The sequence below is a fragment of the Anopheles ziemanni genome (genome assembly GCF_943734765.1).
Source record: "Anopheles ziemanni chromosome X unlocalized genomic scaffold, idAnoZiCoDA_A2_x.2 X_unloc_18, whole genome shotgun sequence".
Lineage (NCBI taxonomy): Eukaryota > Metazoa > Arthropoda > Insecta > Diptera > Culicidae > Anopheles > Anopheles ziemanni.
This window is the reverse complement of record NW_026689783.1, coordinates 117,501-126,332: the sequence shown is the minus strand read 5'-3', so window position 1 is coordinate 126,332 and position 8,832 is coordinate 117,501. Positions and strand designations below refer to the sequence as shown.

At 54.7% G+C, this 8,832-nt stretch overlaps 1 pseudogene; it reads right to left on the bottom strand.

Annotated features, from left to right (window-relative positions):
• Positions 1–3,180: 3,180 nt before the first annotated feature.
• LOC131291895 (large subunit ribosomal RNA) overlaps positions 3,181–8,832 on the bottom strand; it is an 11,046-nt pseudogene continuing 5,394 nt past the window's right edge.

Here is an 8,832-nt window from a genome sequence, read left to right as displayed (position 1 = left end):
TTTTCTCTTCATATCATATGGATTCATCACTAGGCCATCTTGCTTGCTTGTATGGTAACTCGGAAGTGTATTTCTGACAGACCCAATCTCGGACTTAGCCGATTTTTCTCTTCATATAATATGGATCCTGGACTTAGCCGATTTTTCTCTTCATATCATATGGATCCATCACTAGGCCATCTTGCTTGCTTGTGTGGTAACTTGATAGTGTATTTCCGACAGACCCAAACTCGGACTTAGCCGATTTTTCTCTTCATATAATATGGATCCTGGACTTAGCCGATTTTTCTCTTCATATCATATGGATCCATCACTAGGCCATCTTGCTTGCTTGTGTGGTAACTTGGAAGTGTATTTCTGACAGACCCAATCTCGGACTTAGCCGATTTTTCTCTTCATATTATATGGATCCTGGACTTAGCCGATTATTAGGTTATTATATATGGATCCTGGACTTAGCCGATTTTTCCCTTCATATAATATGGATCCTGGACTTAGCCGATTATTAGGTTATTATATATGGATCCTGGACTTAGCCGATTTTTCTCTTCATATAATATGGATCCTGGACTTAGCCGATATTTCTCTTCATATAATATGGATCCGGGACTTAGCCAATTTTTCTCTTCATGTGGTAACGTATGCCAATCGCTCACAAGTCATGGGATAAGGGTACTTGTGTTCTTCCATCTTCTAAGTCCCGCACGGGGACATCGTGATCGCCCCAAGTCCGGAATAGCGCCAAGTCAAGCCCCACGCTGGCCGTGCAGGACCTGTTAGCGGGGGCCCCACTGACAGCACTAATCCGGACTTAGAAATTATATCTTTCTAATCGAACACCACACACGCAACACCACCATACCACCATCTCCTTGCAAGTACCTAAGTACCCGCAACTCCATGGTGAAGGCAATGTCACTCCATCACCAACCTCTTTGCACTGCAAGCACTTGCGTACCCACAACACTCCGAGGAAGGCAACGGCGCGCGATGCTCGACTCCACACACCACACCACACCACACCACCGATGGCCAGCCAGCCAGCCAGCCCAGCTAAGGACTAACCAACCAACCAACCACCAATGGCCTAGGCCAGCCGGATCCCACCTTCAAGTCCAAGCACAGCCAAGTGCAAGTACCGCCAAGTGTTCACCAACCAACCATCACACCACACCACACCATCGATGGCCAGCCAGCCAGCCAGCCCAGCTAAGGGCTAACCAACCAACCAACCACCAATGGCCTAGGCCAGCCGGATCCCACCTTCAAGTCCAAGCACAGCCAAGTGCAAGTACCGCCAAGTGTTCACCAACCAACCATCACACCAGGTCAGCCGGCCGGTACCCACCTTCAAGTGCCTTTACCCTCGGGTGCAAGCTCAATCAAGTGTTAACCAACCAACCCGGCCAAGGCAGCCAACAGGCCGGCACCCTACAGCACCGACCCGCCATCACCACCTCAACCGTTGACCATGCAAGTGGTCTCGGACAACAGGCGATACCCGAAGTACATCCGAAGAGTGTATATCAAGTGTTTGTTCACCAAGTCCTCAACCAACCCCAAGTACCCGGAGGTACCCAGAGTGTTGGATCCGCCAACCACTACCAGCACTCCAAGTCCTTGCGAACCCAAAGTGTTTGCCCGGTAGGGCCATTGTATCACAACGCTTGCTACCATGCAAGTGGCCTCGAACAAGGTGACAGGGGTATCTTCACCAAGTTCTCAACCAACCCCAAGTACCCGTAGGTACCCAGAGTGTTGGGTCCGCCAACCACTACCAGCACTCTAAGTCCTCGCGAACCCAAAGTGTTTGCCCGGTAGGGCCATTAGACCACAACGCTTGCTAACCATGCAAGTGGTCTCGGACAACAGGCGATACCCGAAGTACATCCGAAGAGTGTATATCAAGTGTTTGTTCACCAAGTCCTCAACCAACCCCAAGTACCCGGAGGTACCCAGAGTGTTGGATCCGCCAACCCGTCCCGGCACCCCAAGTCCTCGCGAACCCAAAGTGTTTGCCCGGTAGGGCCATTAGATCACAACGCTTGCTAACCATGCAAGTGGCCTCGGACAACAGGTGACACCCGAAGTACATCCGGAGAGTGTATATCAAGTGTTTGTTCACCAAGTCCTCAACCAACCCCAAGTACCCGGAGGTACCCAGAGTGTTGGATCCGCCAACCCGTCCCGGCACTCCAAGTCCTTGCGAACCCAAAGTGTTTGCCCGGTAGGGCCATTGTATCACAACGCTTGCTACCATGCAAGTGGCCTCGGACAACAGGTGACACCCGAAGTACATCCGGAGAGTGTACAACAAGTGTTTGTTCACCAAGTCCTCAACCAACCCCAAGTACCCGGAGGTACCCAGAGTGTTGGATCCGCCAACCCGTCCCGGCACTCCAAGTCCTTGCGAACCCAAAGTGTTTGCCCGGTAGGGCCATTGTATCACAACGCTTGCGACCATGCAAGTGGCCTCGGACAACAGGTGACACCCGAAGTACATCCGAAGAGTGTTCATCAAGTGTTTGTTCACCAAGTCCTCAACCAACCCCAAGTACCCGGAGGTACCCAGAGTGTTGGATCCGCCAACCCGTCCCGGCACTCTAAGTCCTTGCGAACCCAAAGTGTTTGCCCGGTTGGGCCATTAGATCACAACGCTTGCTAACCATGCAAGTGGTCTGGAGTATAGGTGATACTGACATACCACCGAGATGGTACATCTAGTATTGGGTCACCAAAACCAAACCAACCCCAAGTATCAACCCGGCATACTCAGAGTGATGGATCCGCCAACCCGTCCCGGCACTCCAAGTCCTTGACGAACCGAAAGTGTTTGCCCGGTAAGGCCATTAGATCACAACGCTTGCTACCCCACGGCGAGCTAAACATGCAAGTGGTCTTAGGCAACAGGTGACACCCGAAATTCATCCGAAGATGGAATATCAAGTGTTTAATCACCAAGCCAGCATCCAAACACCAAGTACCCCGGGAGGACCCGATGCGTTGCGACCATCTCCAAGTTCTTGACGAACCCGCAGTGAAAGGCGGTAAGGCCTCTGGGCCGCAACGCTCGCATGTGTTAACCCGCAAACACCACTGACCGGTCGGTCCACCGCAAGGGTGGGTCCAACTAGTCCACACACGGTATGCCGCATGTGCCCCCCGGGGGGAGCACACCGCACACAACCACCAAGCATGGGTCGCCTGAAAGGATCGAAATGTACATCTCTCTTCAATGCGTAGCGCCCAGCCTGCAAACCCGTCGTTTTCGGGTGGTCTTAGGAGTCGAAACTATTCTTGGAAGATCGGCAAGCACAACGCCTTTTCCCACTTCAGGTACTTCGGCGAGCGCACTCGCGATAGGCTCAGTTTGAGGGTTTCCAATAAATGGAAAGAGTCTATAGAAGACTCAATCCGGTCTCGTGATGTTATTAGCCATCTAGCTAACGACTCCTATACATATACTACCAGCCTGGTTCGGTTACGACCTTAGAGGCGTTCAGGCATAATCCGACGGACGTAGCGTCATACCAAAGTCCGCTCGGACTAGTATTGAGCCATTGGTCCGTACCTGTGGTTCCTCTCGTACTGCACAGGAATTCCATTGAGATAGTACTTGCACACCAGTAGGGTAAAACTAACCTGTCTCACGACGGTCTAAACCCAGCTCACGTTCCCTTGAAAGGGTGAACAATCCTACGCTTTGTGAATTTTGCTTCGCAATGATAGGAAGAGCCGACATCGAAGGATCAAAAAGCCACGTCGCTATGAACGCTTGGCGGCCACAAGCCAGTTATCCCTGTGGGGTGAGCTGTCAAACGCTGTAGTGTCAACACGTGCTGAGCGTTGCTCCGTGTTTTTTACAAAAATTTCGCGTAAAAAGTTTAAAGAACCCACGAAAGTTTGTTGTAATCGTTAAAACTAGTGCCAATCTACAGATTAGTAGTGAAAACCGCATTAAAATCATCGATTTCAACGAAAAATAAGAAAGAAAAGTGTTTGTTTACATTTTGTATGGAGAGCGGCCCGGGGCGTAGCCCCATTTGGGACTACGTGTTTTTCGGTTAAAAAAGTGTCCGGATACTGGCCGGATGTGGTTTTTTAGATGACAGACGGTGTTTTAAAACGAAAGTCAGAGAAAACCGTATGAAAAAAGACGAATTCAGCGCAAAATAAGTGTAAATAAAGTGAGAGCACGCGGTGCAAAAATTTTGGCAGGTGAAGATTCGATCGTCCATTTTCCAGCCGGATTCGGACTCGAAGATCCGAGCGATTTCACCTAAGCCGAATCGGGCTCCGTGTCATCTGATCCAGTTTTTCAAAAAAGGACCGTTGGTGCCGGATTTTCGGGTCGTTCAAATTGACCGTTGGTGGAGTCGGTGGCCGTTGGTTTGAAGTGGCCGTTAATTCAAATCGGTCGGTAATTCAAATTGGCCGGTTATCCAAATTGGCCGGTATTTTTAATTGACCGTTGGCGGCAGTGTGTCCCGGATAGGTGTCCCGGCTGGGGGTGAAATGTTTCAAGTGTCCCGGCTGAAATATTTCATGGACCAACCATCCGGTTGAAATGTTTCAGTGAAACTTTTCAAGGTGTCTCGGCTAAGAGTGAAATGTTTCATGTGTCTCGGCTGAAAAATTTCGAGGTTCGATCATCCCGGTGAAATATTTCAGTGTGTCTCGGCTAAACTTGGTTCCGAAGTTGGCCGCCAGGCGGCGCCACCAGTACCAGCGGATTGCCAGCATTGCCACCAGGCGGCGCTTCGGGTCGTGGCGGGTGCCTCGGCTCACGGAGATTTCGAACACTGTTACCAGGCGGCGGCACTGGTGCTGAGCTTTTCAACGTCACAACCAGGCGGCGCCTTCAGTTCATCAAGTGTCTCGGCTGGTGGAGATCACCGGTTATCACAACCAGGCGGCACTCTGAGTTTTATGGCGAGTGTATCGGCTGGCGGTTTGCGGATTTGTCAACCAGGCGGCACCTGATCGCAGAGAAGAACTGAGATATAAGCTCAGATTTGGAAAGGGGAAAAAGATTGGTTTGGCCTTTTATTTGTTGGAGTTTCTATTTCGCACCGGTACTTGGCCTTCCTCCACTCCCCTTCCCCTTCCCACCTTCCCTTCCCAGACACTCCACCCTGGCTCTCCGCAACCTAACCCATTGCCCACAGCGATTTTCAGGGTTGCAGTAGGGGAATGGAGCAGGCATCGGGGGAGCCTTCGACGCGTCGGTCCGTCAGGCTCCGGTCCACCTGTGACGCTACCGCGCCATCGCCGAAGGACGACGGGGACAAAGTGATGACATCATCGGTTGCGCTGCCGTTGACTCGGCAACGAAAGGGAGGCAGTGTCGCGCCATCGACTGCGACGCCCACTCGGCCGGTGGTGGTGGTGCAGCGGATGGCCCTGCTAGCCAGTGATATGGAGATTTCAGAGGAGAGCGACGAGGACGAGCTCAACTCAACCGTCGTCCAGCAGGTGGCCGAAGTCCCGCAGCAGGAGCCGACTATCGCAAGCCTCAGCAGCGAGTTGAGGGAGCTCCGGGCAACCGTCGAGACTCTCCTCGCTAAGGTTAGCGAGATGGAGACGGGCCGGGCGACGGCAAAGGATGGCGACGCGGAGCTGAAGACAAAGCTGAAGTTGTTGTCTCGTGAAAATCAGGAGCTGAAGCGAGACAACATTAGCCTTCGTGAGCGTGCGGCAGCCAGCGAAAGAGAACTTATGCTGCTCCAAAGTGGACTCCACTCGATGGGAGAGTTGGCGGTAGCTACGCAGCAGCAACAACAACATGTCGTCGACTCCAGTGCTGTTGGGCAAAGCCAGCATCCACCTGGCGACACTCCCAAACGAAAGCGGACCCGGGCAAGGCGCGGCAAGAAAAAAGAGGGCGAACCGACGGGCATGAACGAAGTCATCACGCCTGATGTCCCCGAGATCCCGGTCGAGGCCGTCTCGTCCCAGGCCATGGCTCCAGAAAAGCCAAAACCGAAGGCAAAGAAAGCAGCGGCTGTGGCAACCAAGGTGCATGCGCAACCAGCATCCTTTGCTAAAGTCGTGGCCAAGGGAGACAAGAGAGCAGCACCACAGAAAGCGGGAAAGAGCGCTGCTAAAGTGGAGAGGCCTGCGGTGATCGTCCTCGAGGCCAACGAGGGCAAGGCCTTCCTCGACACATACAAGGCAGTGCGTTCCAAGACCAATGTGGATCAGTTCGTGGCGAGGGTTTGCCGCACAGGGGAGCGGAAGCTGTCGCTGTGGCTGAAGCCGAACACGGACTGCGAGAGTGTGCTGGCCGATGTCAGCGAAGCCATCAAGGAGGATGGAGTGGCCCACCTCCTTGTCGACAAGCAGACGGCAGCGATCACAGGAATCGACATGCTGGCGACTGTCGACGACTTGATTTCGGCGATTAAGCGGCAGGCGGGGCTGACGGTTCCGGGCGAGGCAGTTCGGCTGTGGCGGCGTTACGACGGGCTGCAGAAAGCCCATATCAAGCTGCCGCGCGGGCAGTGCCAGCTTCTCGACGGTCACCGGGTCACCATAGGGAACACGAGTTGCGTCGTGCAGGCGCTCGCATCGGTCCCTGCAGGAGAGCAGCTCTGCTACCGCTGCTTTGGCAAGGGGCACCGCTCTCGCGAGTGCACCGGCCCTGACTACTCCAAGTGCTGCTTCCGGTGCGGATCGAAGCAGCACAAGGCCAAGGAGTGCAGCTCGGGCCCCAAGTGCCTTACGTGTTCCGGACAACATCAGACAGGTTCACCGGTTTGCAGCGGAAGTAGCCAGCCGTCATGTTCCCGCTAGCTACGAACACCACTGTTAGAGGGCGTGACGCTGGGTTGAAGATCCTCCAGATCAACTTGGCGCGCAGCAGGGTAGCACAAGACCTCATGCTCCAGACCGCACGGGAGCAAAGGATCGACATTGTGCTGGCGTCGGAGATCTATCGTGTTCCACCCAATAACGGGAACTGGGCGGTGGACTCGACAGCGAAGGCAGCCGTTATTACGACCGGAGCCTTGCCCATACAGCGAGTCTGGGCAAGTAGGGTAGGACTGGTGTCGGTCCAGGTGGCGGGGGTGACCTTCATCTCTTGCTACGCCCCACCAACACCGGGATGGACGGACGAGGACTACCAGCGGCTGCTCGACGAGATCGATATCGAGGCCAGAGCACACCCCCTCGTAGTCTTGGCGGGCGACTTCAATGCCTGGCACGTGCGATGGGGCAGCGCGAGGACGAAGCCGCGTGGTGAGGATCTCGCCGAGGTCGTCGACCAGCTTGACCTGGCGATCTTGAACCGCGGCAGTGTGCCCACGTTCGTCGGCAACGGCAGTGCTACTGAAAGTGTGGTCGACGTGTCCTTCGCCAGTCCGGCCATTGAACCCGGTAACGACTGGCGGGTGCTCGACACTTTCACCAACAGTGACCACAGATACGTTAGATTCAGCGTATCCGCGACACCAGTCAGCAGCGCTTCACCACACCAGCAGAGGCAACCGCAACAACAGCACCAGCATCGCGACCGGCAGCGACAACGCGAGCAGATTGGACCGAGATGGAAGTTGCGTCAATTCCATCCCGAAGCCTTCCAGATCGCGCTCCAGGCTTCCGGGTTTGCCGAAGCGGCTGTATCACCGGCGACTCTCACCGCTGGACTTACTAGAGCCTGCGATGAGGTGATGCAGAGGGCACCGCCAGCGCAGTTTTTGGTGAGACCGGAAATGTACTGGTGGACGCAGGAAATCGGCCTTCTCAGGGAGCAGTGCAAGTCATCTGAGGATGCGATTTTGACTGCCGGAACTGGTGCACAACGAGAGTTGGCCAGAGAACGGCACAGGAGTTGTAAGAAGGAACTCGCCCGCGCCATCAAGGCAAGCAAGGACCGTAGCTTTGATGAGATGATTGCGGAAGCTGAGGACAATGTCTTTGGCACTGCCTATAAGGTGGTAACGTCACGCCTTAAGGGTAGCCGCGTCCCCCCGGAGCGAGATCCTGCGATTCTACAGCACGTCGTGTCGGAACTCTTCCCGGATCATGGCACTTTTGAGTGGCCTGCACCGGATCGGGTCGATTGGGGGCAGACAACGCAGGAGCCAGTGAGGGAGGTGTCGGATGAGGAGCTCTTGGCGATCGCGGCGCGGATGGTGCCCACTAAGGCCCCGGGACCCGATGGCATCATCAATGCGGCACTGAGGGTCGCTGTTCGCGAGCACACGGAGACGTTCCGCCGCGTGTTCCAGGAGTGCTTTGATCAATGCACCTTTCCCGCTGACTGGAAGCGACAACGACTTGCTTTGCTACCCAAGTTCGGAAGACCTCAGGGCGATCCGTCATCCTTTCGGCCTCTTGGGATGCTCGACGGATCAGGCAAGATCTTGGAGCGGCTGATCTTGGATCGCCTAAACGAACACCTGGAAGACCCAGATCACCCTCGCCTGTCGCCGTCTCAGTATGGATTCAGAAAGGGCAGGTCTACAATTCAGGCGATTGAACGTGTTAAGGAGGCCGGCCAGCGCGCGATGGCCCACCGAATGACGGATCGGAGGGCTAACAAGTGTCTGATGGTGGTGTCATTGGATGTACGCAATGCTTTTAACACGGCGAGCTGGCGGTCCATCGCCAAAGCACTGCAAGAAAAGCACGTTCCGGCATGCCTGCAGCGGATACTGGAAAGCTGGTTTCGGGGACGGCTGCTGGTTTATGAGACGTCGGACGGTCCGGTCACCCGGGAATTGTCGGCGGGAGTCCCACAGGGTTCCATACTCGGTCCGACGCTGTGGAACACCATGTATGACGCCGTCCTGTCCATCGACATGCCCGCCGGTGTAGAGCTCGTCG